Below are 9,170 nucleotides of genomic sequence, written 5' to 3'. Positions count from 1 at the left end.
GACGAGGTGGTTAGGAGGAGACAAGGCACAGCTGGGGGAAAGAGGGGGAGAAAAGGTAACCTAACAACGACCAGCAGAGGGAGACAGGGTGAAGGGAAAGGACAGAGACAAGACACAACATGACAGTACATGACAGGTGATACAGACAGGTTGATTTTGGTACAAAGCTTTTCCAGTGGGAAAGGTTCCTATGTGCAGACAATGTTTCACAGTCATAAGCTTAGATTGAGGGTTTTTCCACTGTCCTTGATGGGACTGGTCTTTGCTTTGCTTTCCCACAGAAGCCCATGGTAATGTCATTGAAATGTGTTGGAATAAGGTCAGGGGTCACCATAGGCTTTGTATAATGTACTTACCAACTGTTATCCCTAATTTCCAAAGCCTCCAGGGGAGTACCGTCCCCTCTGAAATCAAAGGGTTAGGACACAAAGCCAACCCTGTGTATAAATGATCCTCCTCTACCAAAAGGATGTCTCAGGGAGACTGTATCAGGCCATTACATAAACAACATGTGGGAGAGATATTCTCTGAGATATTACCTGGCTGTCAAAGGGTTGAACGTCTCAGTAGATGCATCAAGCCTGGCCATGGTGTAACCCATATGTTTCCGAGGAGGCTGGTGGGGGGAGTTATAGGAGGACTGGCTCATTGTAATGGATGGAATGGATTTCATGGAACAGAGTCAAACATGTGGTTCATTTGTTTGACATCATTCTATTAATTCCATTCCAGCCATTACAATGAGCCCGTCCTCCTATAGCTCCTCCCACCAGCCTCCTCTGATATGTAAGTATAAGTCCAGGATGCAGTCCAGGCCGTGGAACATCCATGTTGCAGCGAGGGTTGACATTTAAAGGTAATTTCCAATTGAGCTGACATCTGCAGCTTTTACTTTAAATGCGATCTCCGTGACCGCGGTAACATTGCATAGCCGAAAAGGGCAGATGGGATTATACTGGTACACTGTCCTACTGCACTGGAGCCTCTGGGTTTGGGGCCCAACGAGGAGCATAGTGGAAGACAGATCCAGAGAGGTGTAGTCTGACTGGACTACTTGGCTGTTTAACATTGATAGCTTGATCTCTAAGTTGTAAATAAATACCTGTGTGTAACTGGGTCTCAAGTGGTCTGCCTGATTAAACTTCTGGAAATACTCTAGTCTTACAGGCTGTTTCATTCATTACAGAGGCTCTGGGCTTCATTTGCAAAAGTTCAAAGAAACAATCCCTGCTTTAATGTGGATGTGAAAGAAAGTGATAGCCTGGATAGATTAGTGGATTTGACAGCTGAGCCTGGAGAGAAGACGTAGTCAGTAATTATGCCTTGGTGGCAGCCACCCACCACAAATCACCATGCCAAGGTCGGACATCTGTCCCTGTCTGTTTACTGCAGGCCATAACGAGAGGGAGGTGGGTGTGTGTGCTTGTGGGTGTGTATGTGTGTGCCTATGTGTGTGTAGGTGCGAGCATGCTTGCTTGCGTGAGTGTGTGTGTGTGTGTGTGTGTGTGTGTGTGTGTGTGTGTGTGTGTGTGTGTGTGTGTGTGTGTGTGTTTCAGGTACTGTGTTTGTAAACAAACAGATCGATGAGAGCCATCTGAGTAGGCAGGATCACCTCTCCAGCAGATCATTACCATTGGACTATTGGAATAGAAGCCTCCTTCCAGAGATGTGATGACAGTATATTTCAGCACACTGACAGAATAGAATATCTAGATAGCTTGGCACAGTAAAAGCTAACCACAATGTTGTTAAAAGGGTGTGGAGACATCTTAAGAGGCGTGCCAAATTATGCCTCAGAAATATCTGACTTGCTGTAGAGGGTGTAATGTCAATCAATCAATCAATCACTCAATCAATCAATCAAATGTATTTTATAAAGCCCTTTTCCATCAGCAGTTGTCACATATTGCTGTACAGATAACCAGCCTGAATCCCCAAAGAGCAAGCGATGCAGAGACAGAACACAGTGTCTAGGAAAAACTCCTAAGAAGGCAGGAACCTAGGAAGAAACGTAGAGAGGGGAAAAAATAAAAAGCTATATATAGTGTCTCTACCATTTTAGGTCATGTTCATTATGCACCATAATGAAGAAAACTGACTGAAACAGGAAACGAAACTTGGACTTGGAAAAGAAACACGTTTTTATCGTTTCAGTTGTAAAACGTTTTAAAAACATATTCTGTTGCAAGCCCTAAAGAACACAACTGGTCTTTGGGCTCTTGCTGTCTTCTTAAAACTAGTCCAGTTGTGTTATATCAATTACATTGCTGCCTTTATTAGTCTTTACATGACATAAACACCAGCACACCAACCACAGTTGGGTGTGTGAACGGCAGCGCTGTGCACTGTTTAGCATGGTGAACTGTGCACGGCAATGGTAGATACACAAAACCCTCCCGGGGAATTAGGAGTGATTTCTTTGACATGTGACAACAACCAGTGGCAACCAGCCTAAGAGGAGGGAAGGTGGGGGAGAGAGAGTATGGAGTGTCAGAGCCAAGAATAATATAATTGGTCCAATTAGAGATGTGTACTGGTCACCAGAGATTGATAAGGGAGGGATGGAAGAGAGGAGAGGAGTGTGGTAACTGGTAGAAACGTGACACAAGCATCAGGGTAAATACAGGATGTTCCAAACGTGTGTTGTTTACGAGGCAGTTTGGAACATTTTCCGGATTATTTTAGAATCGAGACGGTCCAAGAAGGTGAAATGTAATATCGTCTCATTGAGCATTATGTTGAGAAGGAGTAATGGAGGAGGATGGTTAACGAGCAGAACAGCTGCACCTCCTCACCACTGCTGAATGAATAATGGGAAAGGGCAATACCAAATTTTCTGACATGCAAGCCGAGATTTTATTTCAGAATTGGTTAAAGTTGGGTTACGATTAGGGTTAAGGGTTAAATTGGGGTCAGTTTCAGATTTTGGCAAGTCGGTTTGCACATCAGAAAAATCTGTAAAGCCCTTCCCAAAACAGTGCCCTCATGATGCCTCTAGGTTCTACCAGGGGCTGGTCTAGTGCACATTACCCTGGAGGCAGTGTTTGGATCCTCAGTCCCACTGTACACCTTCTGTGCTGTCTATCCTCCTGAGACCAAGCTATTCATTTGTTGTCCTCTGTAATGGACATTAGTTATTGGTCTGTATCTCTAAGACAATATATGTCACTGCGTGGTGTCAAGTTGGTGTCATTTTGTAAATATCCCTTTTCTGAGTTTAAAATTCTAATAGTTTCTAGTAGGTAAATCTCAGGAATAGTTTGGTGAGTTCAGAGCAGTGGGATAATTTCTTCACATGAAATAAGAGCTAAATAAGAGCATGTCATTCCAGACTTTTTTCACCTCAGTGACTCCTTTTAGCCTGGGAATCCAGGTGTGGGCACTGCAATCTTGGCAATGAAAACCAGCATGAATGTGGTTTTGCGACTCTCTTTTAGTGCAAATGGTTAACAGGGTGTGGTCATCCTAGTTTATGACCTCTGTAGTGGACATCAGGATGTGCTAACTATATTTCTGACGTACTGTACACATCTGCTCTAATGTCCACCACAGTGTTCGTACATTAAAATCAAATAAGCTTCAACGTTTGTCTCTGTGACATCTTTTTGTCAACCTGAACACTTCTGTGATGTAACAAATAAATACATTCCAAAACGTTTTGTTAGTTTGATGTCACAAATAAAATCTATACAAATAACAAATACCTTCCAATACAATCTACATAATTAGAGCACATCATTTGCTTCACAGTTGCTATCAATGGAGGTTTTGAATGATGCTGTATGGCATAATGTCATCAAACATAACACGCTCTCCTTCAGTTGTGGATGTAAACGTGGACATTCTGGATATGACTTATTCATTTGCGATTTTTGTTGCGTCAGGCTTTGTTTCACTGACGTAGTTGTAGAAAAGGATTTTGGCCTGATTGCATAAATTAGTTTCCATTCGTGTCCTGCAGCCACACTGTCCCGATCCTATTGATCTAACAGTCATGTTGTGGTGCAAGGCTGCAGGCCCTGGGTTGTGCAAGTAGAGTACCAGCCTACTCACTGAAACAACCAGGATGTTTAAGGCCAGGCTGGCAGCACGAACCAGACATACTAGGATTAAACAAGGCACCTCTATGACATGCCAGGGAGAAACACACCATGTGGTGGTGTCACTGGCGTTGGTTGTCACACGTGGCGTGTTGTGGGTCGATGGGGCGCAGCGAGTTGTGGTCACAGTGGTGGTGCCGCGGTGAGAACACCCCGACCTGATTCTCTTAAATAACCACATCACTGATACATAAGGCATCAACGGTGAAAGATTTCACAGTTTGGCTCGGTTCAAAAAGGGTACAATAGTGACTGGCTTAGCTTGGGTTTCTACTGTTTCTCCCCCTCCCCCCACATTTATTTATTTATTTCTCTACATTTAAAAAACGATTTTCAACTAAATACAGCATGTATCCTCCACAGTTTTCCAATCCGTCATCGTCCACCTCCTGCTGAATGCTGCTGCTGACGTTACAGTGAGGTCACTACATGACTGTATTCTAATCCGTCATCGTCCACCTCCTGCTGAATGCTGCTGCTGACGTTACAGTGAGGTCACTACATGACTGTATTCTAATCCGTCATCGTCCACCTCCTGCTGCTGACGTTACAGTGAGGTCACTACATGACTGTATTCTAATCCGTCATCGTCCACCTCCTGCTGAATGCTGCTGCTGACGTTACAGTGAGGTCACTACATGACTGTATTCTAATCCGTCATCGTCCACCTCCTGCTGAATGCTGCTGCTGACGTTACAGTGAGGTCACTACATGACTGTATTCTAATCCGTCATCGTCCACCTCCTGCTGCTGACGTTACAGTGAGGTCACTACATGACTGTATTCTAATCCGTCATCGTCCACCTCCTGCTGAATGCTGCTGCTGACGTTACAGTGAGGTCACTACATGACTGTATTCTAATCCGTCATCGTCCACCTCCTGCTGAATGCTGCTGCTGACGTTACAGTGAGGTCACTACATGACTGTATTCTAATCCGTCATCGTCCACCTCCTGCTGCTGACGTTACAGTGAGGTCACTACATGACTGTATTCTAATCCGTCATCGTCCACCTCCTGCTGAATGCTGCTGCTGACGTTACAGTGAGGTCACTACATGACTGTATTCTAATCCGTCATCGTCCACCTCCTGCTGCTGACGTTACAGTGAGGTCACTACATGACTGTCTTCTAATCCGTCATCGTCCACCTCCTGCTGAATGCTGCTGCTGACGTTACAGTGAGGTCACTACATGACTGTATTCTAATCCGTCATCGTCCACCTCCTGCTGCTGACGTTACAGTGAGGTCACTACATGACTGTATTCTAATCCGTCATCGTCCACCTCCTGCTGAATGCTGCTGCTGACGTTACAGTGAGGTCACTACATGACTGTATTCTAATCCGTCATCGTCCACCTCCTGCTGCTGACGTTACAGTGAGGTCACTACATGACTGTATTCTAATCTGTCATCGTCCACCTCCTGCTGAATGCTGCTGCTGACGTTACCGTGAGTTCACTACATGACTGTATTCTAATCCGTCATCGTCCACCTCCTGCTGCTGACGTTACAGTGAGGTCACTACATGACTGTATTCTAATCCGTCATCGTCCACCTCCTGCTGCTGACGTTACAGTGAGGTCACTACATGACTGTATTCTAATCCGTCATCGTCCACCTCCTGCTGAATGCTGCTGCTGACGTTACAGTGAGGTCACTACATGACTGTATTCTAATCCGTCATCGTCCACCTCCTGCTGAATGCTGCTGCTGACGTTACAGTGAGGTCACTACATGACTGTATTCTAATCCGTCATCGTCCACCTCCTGCTGAATGCTGCTGCTGACGTTACAGTGAGGTCACTACATGACTGTATTCTAATCCGTCATCGTCCACCTCCTGCTGAATGCTGCTGCTGACGTTACAGTGAGGTCACTACATGACTGTATTCTAATCCGTCATCGTCCACCTCCTGCTGCTGACGTTACAGTGAGGTCACTACATGACTGTATTCTAATCCGTCATCGTCCACCTCCTGCTGAATGCTGCTGCTGACGTTACAGTGAGGTCACTACATGACTGTATTCTAATCCGTCATCGTCCACCTCCTGCTGAATGCTGCTGCTGACGTTACAGTGAGGTCACTACATGACTGTATTCTAATCCGTCATCGTCCACCTCCTGCTGCTGACGTTACAGTGAGGTCACTACATGACTGTATTCTAATCCGTCATCGTCCACCTCCTGCTGAATGCTGCTGCTGACGTTACAGTGAGGTCACTACATGACTGTATTCTAATCCGTCATCGTCCACCTCCTGCTGCTGACGTTACAGTGAGGTCACTACATGACTGTCTTCTAATCCGTCATCGTCCACCTCCTGCTGAATGCTGCTGCTGACGTTACAGTGAGGTCACTACATGACTGTATTCTAATCCGTCATCGTCCACCTCCTGCTGCTGACGTTACAGTGAGGTCACTACATGACTGTATTCTAATCCGTCATCGTCCACCTCCTGCTGAATGCTGCTGCTGACGTTACAGTGAGGTCACTACATGACTGTATTCTAATCCGTCATCGTCCACCTCCTGCTGCTGACGTTACAGTGAGGTCACTACATGACTGTATTCTAATCTGTCATCGTCCACCTCCTGCTGAATGCTGCTGCTGACGTTACCGTGAGTTCACTACATGACTGTATTCTAATCCGTCATCGTCCACCTCCTGCTGCTGACGTTACAGTGAGGTCACTACATGACTGTATTCTAATCCGTCATCGTCCACCTCCTGCTGCTGACGTTACAGTGAGGTCACTACATGACTGTATTCTAATCCGTCATCGTCCACCTCCTGCTGAATGCTGCTGCTGACGTTACAGTGAGGTCACTACATGACTGTATTCTAATCCGTCATCGTCCACCTCCTGCTGAATGCTGCTGCTGACGTTACAGTGAGGTCACTACATGACTGTATTCTAATCCGTCATCGTCCACCTCCTGCTGAATGCTGCTGCTGACGTTACAGTGAGGTCACTACATGACTGTATTCTAATCCGTCATCGTCCACCTCCTGCTGCTGACGTTACAGTGAGGTCACTACATGACTGTATTCTAATCCGTCATCGTCCACCTCCTGCTGCTGACGTTACAGTGAGGTCACTACATGACTGTATTCTAATCCGTCATCGTCCACCTCCTGCTGAATGCTGCTGCTGACGTTACAGTGAGTTCACTACATGACTGTATTCTAATCCGTCATCGTCCACCTCCTGCTGCTGACGTTACAGTGAGGTCACTACATGACTGTATTCTAATCCGGCATCGTCCACCTCCTGCTGAGTGCTGCTGCTGACGTTACAGTGAGTTCACTACATGACCGTATTCTAATCCGTCATCGTCCACCTCCTGCTGAATGCTGCTGCTGACGTTACAGTGAGGTCACTACATGACTGTATTCTAATCCGTCATCGTCCACCTCCTGCTGAATGCTGCTGCTGACGTTACAGTGAGGTCACTACATGACTGTATTCTAATCCGTCATCGTCCACCTCCTGCTGCTGACGTTACAGTGAGGTCACTACATGACTGTATTCTAATCCGTCATCGTCCACCTCCTGCTGAATGCTGCTGCTGACGTTACAGTGAGGTCACTACATGACTGTATTCTAATCCGTCATCGTCCACCTCCTGCTGAATGCTGCTGCTGACGTTACAGTGAGGCCACTACATGACTGTTTTCCAATCCGTCATCGTCCACCTCCTGCTGAATGCTGCTGCTGACGTTACAGTGAGGTCACTACATGACTGTATTCTAATCCGGCATCATCCACCTCCTGCTGCTGACGTTACAGTGAGGTCACTACATGACTGTATTCTAATCCGTCATCGTCCACCTCCTGCTGAATGCTGCTGCTGACGTTACAGTGAGGTCACTACATGACTGTATTCTTTTCAATCATTGAGCTGCACTTGATTGACCTTGGAAAGGAATGAATCCAGACCGAGTTTACTTTGAATGCTATCTCAGAGACTGTGGTAATGTTGTTTAAATTGCCTTTAAATGGTGTGAAGCCGAAAAGTGGCGATCAGATTGAATCCCGGCCCTTTTTATAGTACAATGGAAACAGCTCAACGCTTTTGAAAGTAAACCAAATACTATTTGAATCCAGGTCTGCCTATGTCACCTGCTCCCAGATCTGTGACCATAAGACGAGTTGGCTATACAGCACAAACAGGTCTGGGACCAGGCTACGGTCTGCCATCCCATATCCCACGTGTTTCCCATGGTGGGGTATACAGAGAGAGCTGGCTGATAGCAGCAGTGCAAGGTATCACTCTCTGTAATTCCTGACCCCGTCTGTCCCTGGGTGTTCTCCACTCCTGGAGGAAAAAGACAGTTTACATTTAGAGCCCAGCTGTCCTAATGGAAACATCCATAGTCCCCAGCGACCCTGGGTGAATAGACACTGCACTGTACTCATCGAAACAGCCTCCATACAAGTCTGTGCCTGTTTGTGACCCAACAACAAGGAGCTGAAAAGGAGCCCCTTTGGAGATAGTAGTATAAATAAACGTCTTTAATGCTCAGTTTACCATCTCTCTCCCTTTCTCCTTTCTCTCTCTAGCCCCCCTCTTTCCCTCTAACTCCCTCTAGTATAGCTCTATACTTTAACTCACTCCCTCTTCCTTTCTCTTGTTCTGTTTGGGGTCTGGACACAAGGCTTTGCGTGCATATGGGTCACTCTTGACGTAACAGCAGGAGAGGTTACCTAATATCAACAACCCCCCAGACACAACAGTCAAATGGTAGTGCTACTTTGTTCTCAGAGAGTCACGACTGCAATAGCTGCTACATCTTATGACCCAATATGAGACTCAATAGCTGCTACATCTTATGACTCGATATGAGACTCAATAGCTGCTACATCTTATGACCCAATATGAGACTCAATAGCTGCTACATCTTATGACCCAATATGAGACTCCATAGCTGCTACATCTTATGACCCAATATGTGACTCCATAGCTGTGTTGGGGTTCGTTTCCTTGTTTCTTGTCTATCATTGGCTCATTGGTGAAATTAGCATTATGACAATATCTTTAAGTAAATCATTAAAAAACCTTTAT

This window comes from Oncorhynchus mykiss, chromosome 13 (assembly GCF_013265735.2).
Source record: "Oncorhynchus mykiss isolate Arlee chromosome 13, USDA_OmykA_1.1, whole genome shotgun sequence".
Classification (NCBI taxonomy): domain Eukaryota; kingdom Metazoa; phylum Chordata; class Actinopteri; order Salmoniformes; family Salmonidae; genus Oncorhynchus; species Oncorhynchus mykiss.
Note: the sequence above shows the minus strand (reverse complement) of the source record.